The sequence below is a fragment of the Crotalus tigris genome, unplaced genomic scaffold (genome assembly GCF_016545835.1).
Source record: "Crotalus tigris isolate CLP2741 ecotype Arizona unplaced genomic scaffold, ASM1654583v1 scf7180000019364.2947544272:3078424, whole genome shotgun sequence".
Classification (NCBI taxonomy): domain Eukaryota; kingdom Metazoa; phylum Chordata; class Lepidosauria; order Squamata; family Viperidae; genus Crotalus; species Crotalus tigris.
Window position 1 is genome coordinate 2,897,918 of NW_024097500.1, and position 20,949 is coordinate 2,918,866.

The 20,949-nt window shown below is 41.4% G+C and overlaps 1 long non-coding RNA gene across 3 annotated transcripts in view; it reads left to right on the plus strand.

Moving 5' to 3' along the window:
• Nucleotides 1–2,702: 2,702 nt before the first annotated feature.
• Nucleotides 2,703–20,949, plus strand: part of LOC120316405 — a 162,585-nt gene continuing 144,338 nt past the window's right edge. For 2 of the 3 annotated variants that reach the window (XR_005558948.1, XR_005558949.1), the window contains exons 1-3: nucleotides 2,703–2,813; nucleotides 5,457–5,757; nucleotides 7,549–7,651. This is a non-coding gene — a long non-coding RNA (uncharacterized LOC120316405). The remainder of the gene's footprint in view (nucleotides 2,814–5,456; nucleotides 5,758–7,548; nucleotides 7,652–20,949) is intronic. The other variant, XR_005558950.1, reaches the window with a different exon arrangement.

Consider the following 20,949-nt stretch of genomic DNA (forward strand, 5'->3'; position numbering starts at 1 on the left):
TCAGAGATGGGTCTCCTGGAAGTCTATGAATTCAGGAGGTAGCAAATTAGTAACTCAGGGTAGCAGAATTCTGTTTAAAAAGAAGCCAGAAATATAGTTCAAGTGAGAACAGAGTCAGTCATTTATCTAAGAAGAACCCTCCAGGACTAGATCCAAACTATTCAGTGTCACACAGTTATCAACCAGATGTATCCTGGACTGTCACCTGTGATGGATAGGTTCTTCCCCACTATTGATCCTGAGCAACAGGTATTTAAAGGAAGCTGACTTGGATTTGGATGGAATTATGTAGACAGGAACCCAAGTGGTTTTTGGTAACTTGGTAATAAATGCAAAAATTGCAAACAATTCCGGTAGACAGAACTAATGGTTAACATGGAAACGAATCAAACAGAAGAAAATGGTTTACTTACTCTGTCGTCTGTCTGTCTGTCTGTCTGTCTGTCTCTCTCTAATAATTATCCATCACATCTGGTCCAATTCTAAGCCTTCTAATAAGAGATTAAAATCATCAACCCAACTATGTTAAGCCAAAACAAAACAAAATAAAATCATTATACCATAATGTGTAGGCTGAGCCTCAGTATTATAATTTCACTCAGAGATCAGTGAAGGAATTTCTGGTATGAGTTTAAGCTAGCTTAATATAACCTCTTTTTTTTTTCTCCCCAGGGGTGTTGTGGTGAGTAGGGTGGCTTGGTCTAAAACAAGCAGCTTTCCTTTCCAATGTTCTTTTTCACGGGGTAAGCAAGTTCACAAGAGATGTGAGATTCAAACTAAGGCAATTGAGCTGTCAGCCCACTATCTCAGTCACAGTGTCATTCTTGTCAGTTACCCCAACTTCATTCTGAGTTTGGAACAATGGCTCCTTAAAAATAACTCCCTTAAAGTCACACTTGCAGCGTAAATCTCTGGGAATGTGATAGATTTCACCAAAACAGAACTCTCAACCTTTAGTAAAGAACTGAATCTGACGCTGTTTCCCGTAGCAGTAATAATCTGGGCTTCACAATGAGCCTTTCTCGAAGTTTCTCTTCAACTTGTGGCTTGTGGAAAAGCTTGAGGGAGCGCGAGAGATCTAAGCCAACTTGTCAAATGCTAATCATACTGGTTAAAACAAAACACAAAAATGGGATTAATTTAATGGAATAAAGCTAATGATAAATCTGAATTAGTGTTGTTCTGATTTACTTTGTGGCTTGTGGTGAGTTTGTAGACAGTAGTTAGGAAACCCCAAATATGGTTAAATAAGAAAGTCAAGAGTGAGGCAAGCCTGTTGCTAAAGTGTGGGATTTTAATTCTAAGCACAAGACTTCCTTTTGTGGTCTTTCGAGATAGAGAACTGAAGGGGTGTTTTCTTGGGTTAGTTTGAATAATAACATGTTTTGACAGGGAAATTGGTTTGGACGCATGGACTTAGTCTGCAAAATTTCTGATCCAGAAGTCAGAACGTGTGACTTGCAGAAGATGTTCAAAAGCAGAAGCTTACAAGGTTTGCTGTGGATACTGCTGGTACTGTTCAGAGTCAAGAATTGGGCTAATTTTTTCTAACCCCCTTTTTTACAGTTGGATTTTTTTGGGGGGGGGTTATTCTGAACCTGGCTTCAGAAATTATACCTGGGCACCATTTAATGTTGATTGGTAGAATAAACCACTATGGTTTATCTATTACACATTAAACCTTCCTTCCTTCCTTCCTTCCTTCCTCCCTCCCTCCCTCCCTTCCTCCCTCCCTTGCTCTGTCCCTCCTCCCCATTCACTTTCCATTTCTCTTTTTTCTTCTTTCTTTCTCTTTATTCCTTTCTCTTTCTTTTTCACTTCACTTCATTTTTTCCTTTCTTTCACTTATTTTTTCTCTCCTTCCTTCCTTTCCTCCCTCCATTCTATTTTCATCTGCTTCCACTTGGAAAAGTTTGTGATGGGATGGCTATTCTGGACAGAAAGTTGCAATAACAGATGATTTTTTTATGGTTTGGATACCACGGATGAATTGTGAGGACTAACGGATAAATATTCACCTAACTAAATGACAAGTTAACGGGAGCTTCCAAGAATTTGTGAACAAGAAAATAAATTGCCCAATGAGTTCTGCTTTCAGCGTTCACCAGTTCTGGTCAGAAAGCCAGAAATGGAGAACACTGGAAGACATCTGTGTCACTAAAACCCCATGGTTTTAATGTGATGGATCCCTTTGCCCAGCAAAATTATTATTGAGATAAAAATGAATAGGCTGGGAAAGAACCTATTTATTACCCAGAGCTGCTTGAAATGATCAATAGCAATGAAAAAAAAAAAAAAAAGGGGGGGGGGAGGATCTTTTCTTTCACAGCTCATTTTGAGATACAGAAACTGTCTCTTCCTCCTCTCCTCTTCCTCCTCCTCCTCCTCCTCCTCCTTTTTTAACACAATCATAAGTTAAAAGATTCCAAAGCAGTTAAACTTGTCTCCCACCCAGGTGACCTTTCCAGCATGTAGCAGCAAAGATGTTAATACACTTTGCACATGTTAGAGAACAACAGGTGGCCACTAACTCCCTCCCCCCACATCTGAACCGCCTGAATTCTTTGCTTTTCAAACCAGTGGCCCTGGTATTTCAAGATTTATGCTCCTTTTCCCCCTCCGGCTCTGACTGACAGGCTAATCAGTGGGCTGGAGAGCCCAAAGCTATTGATTCCAGTGTAACAGAACACCCTCCCCACCCCATCCCCACCCCAGTCAATGGAACAGCAATGAAATGGTTCAGCAGAGAAGAAAAGGAAGCAGAAGATGGTTGGAGCAACTTGGAAGAAACTTGCTTGCTGGCTGCACGGCAGGTATGAAAAGCTCTTGGGGAGCAAGGTTGAGTAGACAAGTTATTAAAAGAAGGGGGAGAAACCCACAAAGTATAGCCACAGGGAGCCTAGTTTGTCTGCTTAGAGCACAGTGAGGCATAGGCTAAAAGAAAAAGGGAGAGAATATTTGGGGCAATCCAAGGAGACCTCTGCAGGTGGTGGGAAGCAGGTCTTCACCCAACCTAGCACCACTGGCATTTCTCCTCCAGCTTGCTGTTCTATACCCATCTCTGTAAGGGGGAGTTCAGACTGCTAAGGGCTACACACAATGTCTCGCTAAGGGCTACACACTGCTAAGGGCTACACACAATGTCTCACCAGGAGGACTCTCTTGCCATCCAGATAGGGGTGCCTATGGAAAGCAAGCTGGGGAGAGCTCCACCTGTGTTGCCCTTCTGCTCGAGTGCAGTCCTGACCATGAGAATGTGCCGTAAATGGCATAAATCCCATTCCAGGTCTACAATTTCTTTCCCTGCTGAGATGTACAGGCTGGTCCTATCCCGCAGCAAACTTCAGCAGGCTGTCTCAGGGAGCAGAACTGAAGGAGAGCTATAAAGGCAGGGATTTCATTGTGGTGGGAAATCTTGCCCTCCTCAGATGAATGAAAATGATACTTTTGTGTTGGAAATTCATTGTCTCCCTTTCTTTATCCAGCGTTGATGTTTGAAACTGGGTCATCCTTCTTGCTCCAACAAATTGATCCAAATCTGGGATTTCTTGCTTTTGTGATCCTCTGAAGTTTCTTTGCATTCGGGGAGCTTCGACTTTACCCCTCTTTGCATTAGAAGACCACAGCTTGGGTAGACCAAGGGATGGTTATGGACCTACTTGTATTTGCATCAGAAGACCACACCTTGGGTAGACCAAGGGATGGTTATGGACTTAAAATGAGCAAAGATACTTCCTTTTGAGCATTCCTGTCCCATCTGACCTATTCTTAGACTAAGAACATCTAAGAAACCTAGAAAGGTGGCAAACTGCAATACTACAACAAAATACCAACCTATGCTGTCATTTTTATCTCTAAAAATATGTCTTAGCTCTAGACCTTTTATCCACATCCTCTATGATGAAATATCCTTCTCAAATGGGAGTGAATATACTTGGAATACTGCCTCCAATTTTGTTCACCATAATATAAAAAAGATGTTGAGACTCTAGAAAAAATGCAGAGAAGAGCAACAAAGATGGTTAGGGGACTGGAGGCTAAAACATATGTAGAACGATTGCAGGAACTGGGTATGGCTAGTCTAACGAAGAGAAGGACTACAGGTGACATGATAGCAATCTTCCAATATTTGAGGGGCTGTCACAGAGAAGGGGGGGGGTCAATCTCTTCTTCAAAGCACTAGAGGGCAGGACAGCAAATAACAGATAGAAACTACCGTAAATGCCGGCGTATAAGACGACTTCCGCGAGCGCTGAAATCGGCGCCAAAGACAGGGGTCGTCTTATACGCCGAGTCATCTTATACGTCGGAAATACTGGTAGTTTCCGGCGTATAAGACGACGTTCTAGGAATGAGGCCCGGCTATAAAGACGGGGGTCGTCTTATACGCCGGGTCACCTAATACGCCGGCATATACGGTAATCAGATAGAGAACCAACCTAGAACTAAGGAGAAATTTCCTAATAGTGAGAACAATTAATTAGAGGAACAGCTTGTCTCCAGAAGTTGTGGGTGTTCCATCACTGGAGGTTTTTAAGAAGAGACTGGACAGCCATTAGTCTGAAATGGTATAGGGTCTCTTGTTTGAGCAGAGGGTTGGACTAGAAGACCTCCAAGGTCCCTTCCAACTCTGTAATTCTGTTACCCTGATAGAGAGTAACCTGAGGAAGGGCAACAGTTTGGAAGAAAGGATAAAGGCTAACTCCACCATTTTATTTTTGTTTGAATGCAAACAAACAAACTGCAATTGCCATTTTGTGAATAGGGAAATAGTCTCTCTTAAAGCCACTATATACGAAGACTCCAAAAGACCCCCCAAAGAATGCCCCTCTGTCTTGAAGGTGGCATTTTTCTTGAATTTTGAGTTGACTTCATCACCCAGTTTTTCTTCCATTCTCCTCTCAGGTATTTTCATCTTTTGAGTTATAAATACAATTAAGGTGGGGGGGGGGTTGGGTGGGAAGATAAGCAATATGCTCCTGATTATACATATGAGAAAATATTAGTCACACAGGCAATTAACCACACAGAAAAGTTGGTTAATTTTTCATTGACACTAAAGGGGCTGACTTGGCACATAAAGTATAACTGACAAAATTGGCTGTCTTAGGAAAGTTTAGGAAACATTCATTTATCAATTAGGACCGGTTGCACTTTTATAAATTTGCCTGAAGAAAGAACCCCCCCCCTCCACACCCTGCTGCAAATCTATCTCTGTCTGTATGGCATGCTTTCATGGTATTTTTTTTCCCCCTTCTGTGCAATACTTCCAAGTTTTAGTTTTTTTCATAAGGGGAGTCCGCTGCAGTTTCTCCCAGTCCTTACACCAGATTTGATGATCATTAGTTTACACAAGGAATGGGGAGTGTGCAGTTTTGTTTTGTTTTTCTCTTTCATATCCTTCCAATTCATGTGATTGTGGATTCAATCCATGTTGCCCGTCTTTGTTGTTTTAGATTTATGTGGCTGCCCAATTTGCAATAGCAACGCTGAGCAACTTACAGTTTGAAGCAAGAAATGAATGATACAACGCAATGCAACGAAATCTAAAAGACATAAAAAGAAGAGGGCAGCAGAATAAGAGACGCAACAATAAATAACACAAGCAATTGAAGCCAATCAACACGTTTCTTGGGAGCCATGGCCCAGCGGTTAAGACACTGGGATCGTTGACTGGATGGTTCAAGACCCTGGCACCATGTGATGGGCTGAGCTTCCATTCCTGCCCCAGTTCCTGCAGTTTGAAAGTATGCAAATGTGAGTAGATAACTAGGTACCACTTTGGTGGGAAGATAACAGCATTCTGTGCACCTTGGCATATAATCATGCCAGACACATGGCCTACAGAAGTGTCTTTGGACAATGTTACTCCTTTACCTAGGAAATGGAGATGATTACTGCCTCCTCAGGCTGGACATGCCTGGACAGGATCAAAGGATTCAGAGACTCATAACCACTTATTCTTGCTATGGTTAAGCCAATGCTTGTGTTTCCTCATCCTGAGTCCTCCAATCTCCAGATCCTGGGAGAAAACCTTGATAGCATCACTTGGTTGGCCCAGCATAGAGATGTATCACTGCGTATCAGTAACTTATTGATGATATTTGATTGCATAATGATGGAATATCTCACCTAGCAGTTCCATGTAGATGGATGGGTCTTGCTCAACCCTGACAAGCTGAAGATGTGTGGACTGCAATTCTCAGAATTCCTCAGTCAACATGCTGGCTGGAGAATTCTAGGAGCTGAAGTCCACACATCTTCAAGCTACCAAGAAACCCTGCTATTTAGATGCTAAATAACCAGCAGAGAGACAGATTCCTGCAGTGCCATATTCTTATTTGCACTGTTGCCTTGTGTAGATAATTTCCTCAATGTCTCTTCCCAAATCATTATTTTAAAAGCATCATTTTCATATATATCTTCCTTTAATACCATATAGTGAAGTGCCCTGAGAAATTCAGAAAAAAATATGTATTTCAAAGGGTAAATTGATCGGTCCAAGAGTGACACTGGATAAATTTGCATTGAGAGGAGAAATCCTCCCCCACCAAGCCCCCAAGCCCTCAACCCCTTAACTGGCATTGCTGGAGGAGCACACCCTCTTTCATTTTTCTTTCAGCACAGAGATGAAGTCCCTCTTTCTGAGCTGAATACAGACAGAAGCCAGTTCCTTTGCAATCAGCAGGCTTGTAAAAGAGACTTTTCTGTTGGCTTTAGATTAGCAGTGAAGTCAGGGCTGGCCTGGCTACCAGCAGCTGCTAATACCTCTCACCTGCTGTTGACAGGCATTAATAAAAACCTAATCTGAGGAAATTATGAAAAACCTCCTCATTATGCAATCTGGTTTATGTTTTGGCATGTGCCAAGACTTGGCTGCTTTTCAAGGGAAACCACCAGTTTTAACTTCTATTTATTTTACTTCTTGGCTATGGTTCAATAAGCTAAACTGAGAGTCTGGATGAAATGGGTTTATACTTCACTCACCCCCTTGATGTTAATATAGGCCATTTCAGGAAGGTCAAGCTCTGAGTTTGCAGAATTTGGTCTCCCTCTTAGAACTCATCAACGAGAGTCAAGAAGTTGGTCACCCAACTGTGAACCTTCTCCAGACTGGCCCAGGTAGATAGACCTCCACTTCTAATACTGGAGTGTTATTGAAAACTTTGAAAATTGGTCCAGACATACGGAGAGGCAGACAGATTGGAAAAAAAAACTAAATCAAACTACATCATGTTTCTGAGCATATTCTGAATCCAACATTTGTCTTTCAGCAGTAGAACAACATACTGTGTCTTCACATATAGCTACCTGCATTTTACACCTGGATAAAAAGGATTGGGATCATTCTTTTCGCTGCTCTTTTTATACAGTACAGCTGAATGTGGAATTCTTTCTATTCTACTGCAAATATCTTTGGATTACTTAATTGCTTCCTTAAAATAGCAATAAATTAGTCCTATCTCAGTTAAGGCTGAATATAGCCCTCAAATGTTTATCCTGAAGTTCTGCTTTAATAATGTACCTATTTTTTTTTTTTAAAAATAGCAGTTTCTTGCTACTGGTACAGGCCAAATAACTATTAAGAGCCGGATGCCAGCAGTTCGATTCTCATCAACTCAAGGTTGACTCAGCCTTCTAGCCTTCCGAGGTCAGTAAAATGAGGATCCAGATTGTTGGGGGCCATATGCTGATTCAGTAAATGCTTAGAGAGGGCTATAAAGCACTATATGGAGTGGTATATAAGTCTAAATGCTATTGCTATTAATGGGAGGTAGTTTGGTGTAGTGGTTAAGACTTCAGGCTAGAAACTCAAAGACTGTGAATTCTAGTCCTGCCTTGGTCACAAGCCGGTTGGGTGACCTTGGGCCAGTCACCCTCTCTCAGACCTAGGAAGGAGGGCAATGGCAAACCACTTCTGAAATTTTGCCAAGAAAACAGCAGGAACTAGACCAGGCAGTTGCCAGGAGTCAAGACTGATTTGACCAAACAAACAAACAAACAAAAAACAGCGGTTAAATCTTCCTGAGGTGATTTTAACATCCATCTTCGCCTGTGAAAATGAATCCCACAGCAAAAAAATAGGTGGACTTCAAGCTGTCTCAATCCTTAATTAAATTACCATGACTTGGAAATCTTTCAGAAAATCCGAGGAAAAGATCCTATGAACGTTAGACAGGCAGTTTCCCTAATTCAGTTTTCCCAGTTGATTTTTTTTTCTTTGAAAGATGAAGGGAATCTTGGAGAAATTCTCACAGGTATGGTGGGTTTCCTTGCACTTCCTGTTTTGCGTAATGACCAAGGTGTGCGTGCAAATATCCTGCACTTCATAGTACATCCACTTCTGTGCTTATCTGGAGCCTCCTTGACTTCCGTTGCTTCCCTTTGGCATCAGAAGAAGACATTAGGAGAAAAAGTTCCTTGATGGGGCTTTAAGACAAGTATTACGGTCACAGCGAACGACAGCTTTATCCTTGAGAAAATCTTGGAAAACGACCCTTTCCTCTTGAGAAATTCAGAGGAATCATCTCTGCTCTCAAGCTTAATGGAAAATTTTGAAAGGTAATTTGTACCCAACTCTAGGCCCAGTCTTCCGATGGGTTAAACATATGGACTCACACAGAGAAAATGTAATATTCTGGAGTCAGACTCCAAGGATGACACAGGAAGGAATCTCAGTATGGGTTTAAACTCCAGTTAATTAATCACTCTGGAAGAAGGAACACCGACCCAGTTAGATGCAGGCTACAGCAAAGTTTTCTACAGTGTTAGATGAGAGTTGCACAAAGAAAAACCTCTTGTTCTCCTGGTATGAATGAGAGTTGTTTTGACATGGGGGAATTCTGAAGGATCTGTCCTTTGTAACAAGGTAAACCTTACCGCAAGATGATGCTCAATGCAACTTTGCTTATGTATTTGTCCAGCAATGCTACAAAATCTCCGTTACTGTACTGCGGTGTTTCTCAACCTTGGCAACTTTAAGATATGCAGACTTCAAATCCCAGAATTCCCTATAGAATGCCAACTGGTACCAGACATTCTGGATGAATAGAACCATACATTTACCTGTTCCTTACTAACGTGATTCACCATTTGAAATAATAAGCTTAACCCTCCTGGATCTCTGTGGCTGTCAGTGATGGGAAATGCAGCTCTCCATTAAGTTGCTGAATTAGAGACCAAAACGGTTGGATGTTTCATGACTGAACAAAATCTGCAGATCTCAGTTTGCCTCATTGACTATTGTGATTTTTAACTTAGTGCTCTTAACACCTTGATAACGTCCAACCTTTTTCCTTTCATTACTTCAGTGTTTCTGAAACTCAGTTAAGATTTGTGGACTTCAACAGGATGCTGGCTGGGGGATTCTGGGATTTGAAGTCCAGACAATTTGAAGTTTCCAAGGTTGAGAAACATTGATTTAACTATTTAACCATACATTATGAGATGGGTTGATGGTAGTCCTCTGGTCATGAGATTGATTGGGCAATTCTGGGAGATGAAGTCTACTCATCAGAAATTTGCCAAGGTTGAAAAACATTGCTGTATTACCTTGTTTTGCATGCCATTATTATGCCTATATGCACATTTAAGAAACACCCACATTCACGCACTGAGACAATCACACACACACAAACATAGACTAAAATACTAGTATCTGGAAGAAAGGAAATCCCATACTAACAACCCAAGAAAAAAATTCATCATCAACAACAACAATACACAACCCCCACCAGAAACAAGCACTTGATGTAATAAAGTCAATTTAAAATTTGTTCCACCAATCTTTTGCATCTGTAATTTTCCCATTAAACGTAAATGCCCATGAGGCATGCCATTTGCATTACATTGCATTTGCAGTCTTTAAAACAAACTATAAATCCCCCTTCTTGTTTCATGTGATTGATGTTGTTGTATAAATACCACCATAAACCTCAAAGGGGGCTAACAGTGACAGTAAATTAAAGTTTTTTAAGTCTGCTAGTACCACCACACTTAAGCCTTTGGTCTTATGCAATGCTAGAACAGATAGAACTTCATCACAGTTGGAAGGGATCTTGGAGATCTTCTAGTCCAACCCCCTGCTCAAGCAGGAGACCCTATACCATTTCAGACAAATGGCTGTCCAGTCTCATCTTAAAAGCCTCCAGTGATGGAGCATTCACAGCTTCTGAAGGCAAGCTGTTCTGCTGATTGATTGTTCTCATTGTCAGGAAATTTATCTTAGTTCTACATTGCTTCTCTTCTTGGTTAATTTCCATTAACCATCCATTGTTTGTTGTCCTGCCTTGTGGTGTTTTGGTAAAAAAAAGTTGACCCCCTCTTCTTTGTGGCAGCCCCTCAAATATTGAAACACTGCTATCATGTCACCTATCATGACCATGTCACTATCAGTACATCTTTTGGCATTGCCCTCCTGAATGGAACTGACCCTCCTTCCACTTTTTCCATTTTTCCCTCCCTCTCCCCACTTTGGCTCCTATTTAGAGTTTGTTGATGACTCACATTCTATGAGATGGGAGGGAGGGAGGGAGGGAGGGAGGAAAGGAAGGAAGGAAGGAAGGAAGGAAGGAAGGAAGGAAGGAAGGAAGGAAGGAAGGAAGGAAGGAAGGAAGGAAGGAAGGATTTTTTTTCTTCTTTGACTGAGCAGGTCTTTGTGACAAGAGCACAAGCCCACTTAACTAGAACTTGGTGTCTTTTTCAAACTCTTGCACACTTCTCTCTAATCCAATATAGCTCCTAGGGTGAAAGGAAATGAGCAAGTAATGATATTTAATGCTTTGACATTTGGTTCTTTCTGGGTAATAAATGAGGCACATTTGCTCCAGTAATTTCCATTGTTCCACTACATCATAACTTCCTATCTGTGGATGAGATCCAAAATGGTTCTTGAGTCACACTCAAAGAACAAGGTGACAATCCTGTAAAAAGGGTTGAAGTTGTCTCAGGGTTGACATTGACAACCTCTTGCTCAATTTTTCACCAGCAATCAATGTTTGCCATTCCGGGTCAGCAAATTCTTTTGTGTTTTTGTATGGTATTATTGCTATGACTATTTTAAAATCAATCAGATCTAAGCATGGCATATCAAGTCTATCTGGTTTGCATGATCATCAGACCAGGCACTCTTCCTAAAGTGGCCATGTGAATCTCAACATATGTATGATAAAGGTTTTCTACCTGAAAGGTAGAATAGGATATTTATGAACCTATAATGTATACACAGATGCAGGGCTTTTTTTCTCATAGAACACCCAGAACGGAGTTCTGGCACCTTTTTTGGATGGAACCTTGTAGGGTAGGCTAGGCGGGTTGTATGGTGTGTGTGAGTTCCGGCACCTTTTTTTTTTTTGTTTTTTTTAGAAAAAAAGCACTGCACAGATGTACAAACTAACATGTATGAACACAGTCAAAAATGGTTGTCCTGAATAAGTTTGCTCCATTTCTCTCTTTGGGTTTGAGGACAGATGTTTCATCCTGTCATCAATGGAGATTCTCAGTCATCCAGGTCATGGTTGTCCCAAAGGTGCTTTTTCAGGAGGCAACTAGACTTTCTTGTTTTTTCTTTGAAGACATTACACTTTTCAACCAAGAAGCTTCTTCAGCTCTGACTGGATGTTGGGGAATGGAAGGATTTATACTCCTTGCAGATAGCTGGTCATTTGCATTCTTTTAGGGCAGTGGTTCTCAACCTTTCTAATGCCGCGACCCCATAATACAGTTCCCCATGTTGTGGTGACCCCCAACCACTTATACATCACTGCGTGCCAGGGGCGTGGCCAAAGAAACGGAGGAAAAAAATGGCGGACAGCCTTGTTTGGCGACCCCCGTGAAATGGTCGTTCGACCCCAAATGGGATCCCGACCCACAGGTTGAGAACCACTGTTTTAGGGAGCCGTTGAGGCCACCCGGAGGTTTATCTGTGTCCTCAGGGTCACCTGAGTAGTGCAAATGGATGTGGAGCCTTCATGGAACTGCTGAAAGACTGTGTTGTAGACTGGAGATAGATGATGTCGTATCCCTCCTCGTCTGTTGAGAGAGAGCTGTTCAGTTTTGACATAAATGGCCAATTTGACTCCTCTTTCAAACCAGCCATCCTCTCTGTCCAACATGTGGACTTTGTCTTTTAAATGCAGATGGACTGCTGAATCTTTTTCTGATGGGTTTGTTCTCCTGTGTTGTGCCATGCCTTTGATCCTGTCTTTTGCTGAATGGTTTAAGGGCCAAGTGGAATTGATCATCTCCTCCTCCTTTATCAGGAGATGTCAAAGATTCTAACATATTCCCTTTTTAAACGGTTGAATTGCCCCGTATGTCATAGTCACCACCATGCTGATCATTCAGAAGCTGCTTCTTCTGATTTAATCTTGAAACTTTTCTAGGTAGCAGCCCTTGGCTCACTCTCTTAGCAATGCCAAGAAGCATCTTTAGTTGATGTACCTGCCGCGCCTGTATTTCTATGTTTTGTTTAGTACATAGAACGAATGTCTCCCCAACAGCCTTATGGTTGACAGTTCAAGATCTGTTATTGGCTTATGTCCTAACAAGTGACCCACTTTTTATGAACTGTCATTTTTTTTAAAAAGGGGGAAAACTCACATGGGACCATAATTATAGCTTATAGAATTATATATTCTCCAGAATTAGCATACTGTATAAAAAAGGAGTAGGTCACGGAAGCTGACTGAGAAGGTCACCTGTTACAAAATGTCACTAATGACCTGCTTTTAAGGAATTGTTTGGCATGTTTAGTCAGAGAAAAGGCGATACACTAAACATGGGTGACGTGAATGCTAACATGGATATACTTTTGCCCACATGGAGACATACCCCATATGCACAATTTACACTGAAATATCTTATCTAGTAAAGCAAAAAAAAAAAAAAACAATGCATAGATGACTATATTTCAAATCCTAGACTTGTCAGGAGTGGGGAAACAATCAAAATTTATTGGAGTTTTCAGCACACTGGGAAATAAAGCCACCGAAACTCATTAGCATTGCCTATTAAAAAACAGAGTCTGGGGTACATCTAAAAAAAAGAGATGCCTTTTCTTTCTTGAATTGCTCTGAAAACTAGCAATACAAGGGAGACCTCATCTATTTTAGAATACTCTTCTCTTTTGAGTGGTCTATATCTCACTGGCCCAGAGTAAAAAAAAAAACAACCTCTTTTCTTGGTTTCGTACTCTTCTCACCAATTTCTAATTTCATCTGCATCTTTGGCTTCCTCTCAAACTCTGGTTTCTTTACCTGAATCCAATTTGAGGGGTCAAGTGACCATTTGGCCATTTGGATTACAGCAGTGGTTCTCAACCTGTGGGTCGGGACCCCATTTGGGGTCGAACGACCATTTCACGGGGGTCGCCAAACAACGCAGTCTGCCATTTTTTCCCCTTTTCCTTAGCTGTGCTACTCCCTTTTATTCTGTTGGCTTTTGAAAGTCAATAGAATAGACTCTCTTGAACAGAGTCTAATTCTGTTGGCTTTCAAAAGCCAATAGGAATTGTCCAGGCTGTCTCTGCCCTGCTGAGCCCGCCAAAAGTCCCATTCTGCAAACGGTGCTGCACCAGTTGAGTAGTCCTCGACTTACAACCAGTTGAGTAGTCCTCAACTTATGACCGGTTGGGGGTCGCGGCATTAAAAAGGTTGAGAACCACTGGATTACAGGGATTGTAGTCCTTGACCTACAACAGTTCCAAGAAGGCTCCACACCCATTTGCACTCTAATTCAATTGACCTTAAATCTCCAAGTGACCTCAAGGATTCTCAGAGAGAGTGCTAAGGATCAGATGACTTCAAGGAATGTGAATCCTTCCATTCTCCACCCTTCTGTCGGAACTGAAGAAGCTTCTTGGATGAGAAGGGAAATGTCTTCCAAGAAAAACAAAGGAAGTCCAGTTGCCTTTTGAAAAAGCATCTTTGGGATTCTCCTAAAATGATCCAACTTATTTGGCTTTCTCTATATGGGCCCAAGATCCTATCAGCAAAGCTATAGAACTTTCTGCTCTAACTTTTAAAATTATTTTCCATTATTTTCCATCATTTTCTGTCCCTCTCCATATGAAGCTGGCACCCAATAGTCGTTGAACTAAATGTTGGTTTCTTCTCCTCATGGTTGTGCTCTTTCCTTCTGCATTTTCCATGATAAACAGAACCTCTGAATGAATGAGAATCTGGGTATTTTCCAGACTAACGTGGTGCACCACTGTGGATTTCAGATCTTGCTATGAAGGATATTATGAATACTAGATATCAGTACTTGAGCTGGTACATGAGATTGTGAGTACTGAAATCTGCCTTGCTGTTTTTCAGAAATGTTCTTCCCCTGCAGGTTCAATTTTCCCCCATTCTCCATTTCTCCAGTCTCTTGTATTTCTCTTGGGGGTGCTTCTGAGCTCACTTTATGACACAGCAAAAGTATTACTGCTTCTGTTGTGATTTCTGAACGCTTTGAAGCTCCCTGGTTCCCAATCTGAAGAAAGAACCGTAGGAGGAATTCTCTTATAATGTTTTTCCCTCAAGAATTAATAAAAACCTGGGAAGAAAGGAAGGGTGCAGGTGTTCATATAAAACACTGCCTCTTCACAATTAAACCCATGAAAGACTACTAGAGCTGTCATATGTCAGAGAATCAAAAATTGATATCTTACATCCTCTGTAAATACAAATTTCCCTCAATCTGAAATGAAGGAGAAGAAAACAAAGAGTTAATTATTTGTGCTTGCCTCTTTGGGTTATGTGTACAATGCTTTTTTTCTTACAGTCCTTGTTGTTGTTGGGGATGATGATGATGATAGTAATAATATTGATAACTATAAAAGAAAGCAAAGATAGCACCAATAGTATTAAGCACATTGCGCGCGATCCCAAAACAAATGGAGCACCATTTGAACTCCATCGGCATTGACAGATTCAACCTCAGTCAATTGCAAAAGGCAGCTTGACCCAGAACAGCTTACATCCTGGGACCATACCTTTAAGACCATCAAACATCTACATCTACCTATCCCAGGTCCTTGAACCCTGTTCGCATTGACAGAATCATAATCAGTCAGTTGCAATATATAGATTTATTTGAAACAACTTATGTCCTGCGATGATTCCTTTCAAGAGAAAGACCAGTCTGCTTTCTTGGCTAAGGCAAGACTTGAACTCACAATCTTCTGCTTTCTAGCCCAATGCCTAAACCATTAGACCAGATCGGCTCTCATTTAATGTCATCCGATGGCAAACAACAATTAAAGCCTGGGAAATACACCTAGCCTTCAATTTATGGCCCTCTGTTTAATGTCTGTTTAAAGTTACAAAGGCACTAAAAAAATGACTTATGGTCCATCCTTGCACTTAGACCATCTTAACATCCCCACAGTCACATGATCAAAATTCTGGCAACTGGCAACTACCCTGCACTTACAACAATTGCAGGGCCCCAGGATCATGTGATTAATATCTACAACCTTCTCAGGGGGCTTCCGTCAAGCCAAGTCATTTCACAACCCCAGGACCAAGGCAAAAAGGTCATAAAACCAGATGTGACTCACTTCACAACTGCTTAGCAACAGAAGTTTCAGTCCAGTTGTGGTTGTAAGTCAAGGATTACCCATAACATTAAGGAGCTGTTGCTCCTTATGGGGGAAACCTATCTGCTGAACATATTCAGAAGGTTATTTATGCTCCTTGTGGGAGGATATTTTTGGAAAAAGCCAGTCCTTAATTTGAAAAAGCAGCCAATCGTTGTGTGCCAGACAATTTCTTATCCCAAATAGGGTAATTACACATCCACATGTTCCTTCCAGAAACTGGTTCTGATCCAGGAACCACCACCCAAGTTGTAACCTCTGCTTTGTCTTTCCTTCAGCAACATTGATTCCGTGGTAGCTTTGGGGAGTTGGAACAAACAAGGCTGTCGTAGAACTGGCTAGCAAATTAAATCCAGATTACGGAAATTACAGGAGCCTTGCTGTTTTATGCAATATTTATTAGAGATCCAATTATTTGAAGGATAATTTAAGACTGCCTCTCTTTCCCTCCCCCTCCCATGGAATCAGCTCACCTGTTGAAAGCCGATGAGCTCTGGAGACAGATCAGGACATGCTTAATGTACATTGACGATAAATTATGAAAACAATAATTGTGGTTCATCAAACCCCTTTTGTGGGTGTGTGTGTGGGGGAAGAATTCCATCCTGTTTATTCTGATTCTACTGCCAGCTGTCTCAAACTTTAATTTAAGTGCTAGCTTGAGGCAAGACATTTGGAATACTAGTTGAGAGTGTTTTATAGCCAAAGCAATATGTTTTACTAACCTCAAATACTATGTTGATGATGATTTTAATGGGAAGTATAATTTGTGTGTAAGGGGTTCAGGGTGAGCTTTGATTTAACCAGAACAGGCACATAGCTAGAAAACCTCAATGTTTTCTAACTCAGCCAGTTGCCAGATCTAAAAATCAAGGGAGAGAGAGAGAGAGAGAGAGAGAGAGAGAGAGAGAGAGAGAGAGAGAGAGAGAGACTAGCAACATTCAACTTAACTCCAGAGCAAATGATTGACATTGTCTATTGCTCAATTATAATGTAATGTGTGAATGAAAAAAAAAATCTAAGGATTTTCCTGCACACTTCTTTTTTTTAAACCACATTTTTCATTTCGAAGAAAGAATATTTGCTAATGAAATTTCTTTCAAATGTAAAAAAGGTGTCTGGGAAATGTTCCATGGATAAAACTAATGGTGTTGCACATATGGGGCAGCATAATTAAGACTCTGGACTTGTCAGCTGGAAAGCCAGCAGCCCAAGTTTGAGACCCAAGCACTACCCAATGGGGTGAGCTCCTCTCCTCACCTCAGCTCCCTCTCAATGGTGATCATATAGGCTTGAGAGGTCAAACTGAAGATTACCTTCTGATTATTCCTGAATACTAAAGTCAGCTCAGTCTTCAAGCAGAAGAACATAAATTAAGATACATGGCTACTCTACCTGAAGTATTTTCTCTTCATATGCTAGTTTACTGCTCAAGAGGAATTTCCCTCACACACACACACACACACACACACTCCATGTCAGCTATCCATCATTTGAGCAAGCATCTGCATGTTACATGTAACTTATACCTGATACACTGAAAAGTGGCAAGATCTAAATACACTACCTGGTTGATTGTTTGAGTGCATGGACATGCAGTCTGTGTGCATGTTCATGCACCCAAAGGCTAAAATGTATGAATAATAGTTGCAGGAATTGGGTATGTCTAGTTGAATGACAAGAAGAAGTAGGGGTGACATGATAGCAGTGTTCCAATATTTGAAGAGCTACCGCAAAGAAGAAGGGGGTCAGCCTATTCTACAAAGCCCCTCAAGGCAAAACAAGAAACAAGGGATGGAAACTGATCGAGGAGAGAAGCAACCTGGAATTAAGGAGAAATTTCTTAACGGTGAGAGCAATCAACCAGTGGAATAGCTTGCCTTCAGAAGTTGTGGGTGCTCCATCACTGGAGGTTTTTAAGAAGAGACTGGAAAGACATTTGTCCAGAATGGTATAGGGTCTCCTGCTTGAGCGGGGGGTTGGACTAGAAGACCTCCAAGGTCCCTTCCAACTCTGTTGTTATTCTGTTCTTCTGGCAAAATTGTCAACTCCAATGTCAGGTTTGAGGAAATGTTGGCATCCTCTTAATTAATCCAGTTTCAAAGACCAATAGTGAGGGGGTCTCAAGAGAATCTATCTGTTTTTACTTGAGAACACATTTCCTAGAAAGTTTGATTCCCCCCCCCATCCCAAAACCCTGGAATGGAAACACCCAGATGGAAAACTTGAAAAGGAAATTCTTAAATCAAAACAGTACACCTCGAAGGCACCCTGAAAAGGCAATTAAAACCATTTCCCCATATACAGCTATGATAATATTGCCTAAATGTTCCTAATTTTCAACATCTGTTATGCCTTGTCAGGAGTTCTGTTTCCCGCACCCCCAAGACAATTTTTTTTTTTAAAAAAAAGATTTCTGCCAATGTAATTCAATTTAAAGCTTTTAATGTCAACTCCACGGGTCATGCAACTTTCCCCACGTCTGTGCTTGCAACTCAGAGACAAGGCAGAAAGTATGATGAATGTTTTTCAACGGAGGATTTTTATTTGGAGCAAATTGCAAAGGCATCTCGTTTCATTATTTGCAAAGCGTGTCTTCAAAACATTGCACGCTCCCCCTTTTTCTTCCGCATGTGCAGAGAGAGAGACGGTATTTTGTAAGCCTTTTTTTTTTTATTGTTGGGGTGAGCTATTTGCAATTCTTCTGCAATGCAGGCAGTTCATTTTTATCCAACTGCAATTATTGGCTAAGTCCCCTTGTAACTCTTTCTCTGTTCTCTGCCGAAACTGTTAAACAATAAATTCAATCATGCACTCAGTTACACAAATGGTGCTCTGGGCAAGTGAGCTGATAGTCTGCATCCTTATTCAACTAATGGACACAAGAAAATGTTCCTTGGTTGCCTTGAAATAGTCAGTCTAGCTTCAGTTAATCACTAGCTATCCTGTGCCTCCAAACTGAAGACACAGGTAGCAGAATAACAGAGTTGGAAGGGAAGAACTTTTAATTTGTTAACTTGACGGTCTTCTAATCCAGCTCCCTGCTCAGGCAGGAAACCCTATACCATTTCAGACAAATTGTTGTCCAGTCTCTTCTCTCCAGTGATGGAGCACCCACAACTTCTGAAGGCAAGCCGTTCCACTGCTTAATTTTTCTCACTGTTAGGAAATTTCTCCTTAGTTCTAGGTTGCTTGTCTCCTTGATTAGTTTCTATCATTACTTCTCGTTCTGCCTTCAGGTGCTTTGGAGAATAGGTGATTCCCCTCTTCTTTGTGGCAGCCCTTTAGATATTTAACACCCATCTCTTATATGCAAAAAGTGGACATCTTTTGCAAAAGTATTTTGGTTCCCATACGGAAGTTCCTGAGGGTGACATGAGGCTGCCACAGAAAAGAGGGGGACAATCTTTTCTCCAAAGCACCTGAGGACAAGACAAGAAGCAACGGGTGGAACTAAACAAGGTGAGAAGCAACCTGGAACTAAGGAGAAATTTCCTAACAGTGAGAATTAACCAGTGCAACGGCTTGCCTTCGGAAGTTGTGGATGCTCCATCACTGGAGGCTTTTAAGAAGAGACTTGTCTGAAATTATATAGGGTCTCCTGCTATGAGCAGGAGGTTGGAAATTATATAGGGTCTCCTGCTATGAGCAGAAGGTTGGATCAGAAGACCTCCAAGGTCCCTTCCAACTTTGTTATTTTGTTATTCTGATGCTTTGCTTGAGGAAGAACTTTTAATTTGTTAACTAATCTCACTAATCTAATTCAACAATAGCCTTGAGACAAGGTCTGCCATAACTGAGCTGTGAAAATCTGCACAAGAACTAGATGATTGCAAAATATTAAGAAAGTTCAGGACCTCATCTTCATGTAACAGTCATCTAGATTTCTGCAGCTCAGATATGACTGTCTTATTTCTGTGCCAAAGAGCCTGAAGGAACATATCTGCTCTTATCACATTTTAACATCCAAGATCTACTGTTGGTTACATCTAACCAAGCTTTGCTAGAAATTATTTCAGCACTGGCTTTATTCTTCTCTCCGTTCTTGCTTACCTCTTCAGCTCAGCTCATAATGCAAGTTTACTAAACAGGTGTAGGTGTAGCCTTTTGCTAAGGCCGTAAAAAAACAGCCTGCAGTGTGGTTTATCCTAAGCTGATAAGAGTGGAGTGTTTCTTGCTGTATACAAGCAATCTCACCTACACTATGCAGAGTCTTTAACTTATACTTGTATGTCTCTGCATGCCTTCAAGTCAGCTTTTGACTCCTGAAGACTGCCGGATCAGTCCCAGAGTTTTCTCAGCAAAACTTTTCAGAAGTGATTTGCCATTTCCTTCGTCTTCGGGCTGAGAGAGAACAATGGCCCCAAGGTCACCCAGCTGACTTTGTGCCTAAGGTGAGACTAGAACTCACAATCTCCTGGTTTCTAGCCTGATACCTTAATCACTACACCAGGCTGCCTCTCTTTAATTATAGCACAAGTATGAAAATCAGCTGCAAGGATCATGGTATATTATTTCCTTTCTACCTGTGCATTGGTTAGTGCTACGTAGCCCAGCATGCTGAACTAAGTTGTCTCTTGCCTCTTCCAGTGGTGTTATGTTCGTATGGATTTTTTTCCCTTATAGATCTTGATTAATTATTCAGCTGATTTCCTTCTACGTGAAGAAATCCTGCTGTTAGCTGGTACTTAGGTTTTAGTTCAGTGCCAGAGCGTTAAGTACAACAGTGCTATAAATCCTCCTATTGCCAATGCTTGGTGGAGCAGGAGGACGGCCAAGCTCAACAGAAGAAAAATGAGAAGACCTTCTGCTTCCCACTATTGCTTCATTGCAACTCAACTCTCACTCACTTTAGCTAATTCCCTTCAGCTATTCCTGAGCTTAATTCTGGTTTTCACCAGCAGCTGTATCTACCTGGTCTTCAGGGTTTCCATCTCCTTCATTTTGTGTCTCCTGTAGGATTTGGGAATGGCCAGTCTGGAGAAAAGAAGGACTAGGAGGGACATGATAGCAGTATTCCAGTATTTGAGAGGCTGCCACAAGGAGGAAGGGGGTCCAATTATTTTCCAAAGCACCAGAAGGCAAGGCAAGAAACAACGGATGGAAACTAATCAAGGAGAGAAGCGACCTGGAATTAAGGAGAAATTTTCTGACAGTGAGGACAATCAACCAGTGGAACAGATGTTGTGGGTGCTCCATCACTGGAGGCTCTTAAGAAGAGATTGCACAACCACTTGTCTGAAATGGTATAGGGTCTTCTACTTGAGCAGGGGGCTGGACTAGAAGACCTCCAAGGTCCCTTTCGGTTCTATTCTGATTCTGTAGATTGGCTTCAAGGCTCTCCTGTTCCTACCTCTGTTCTG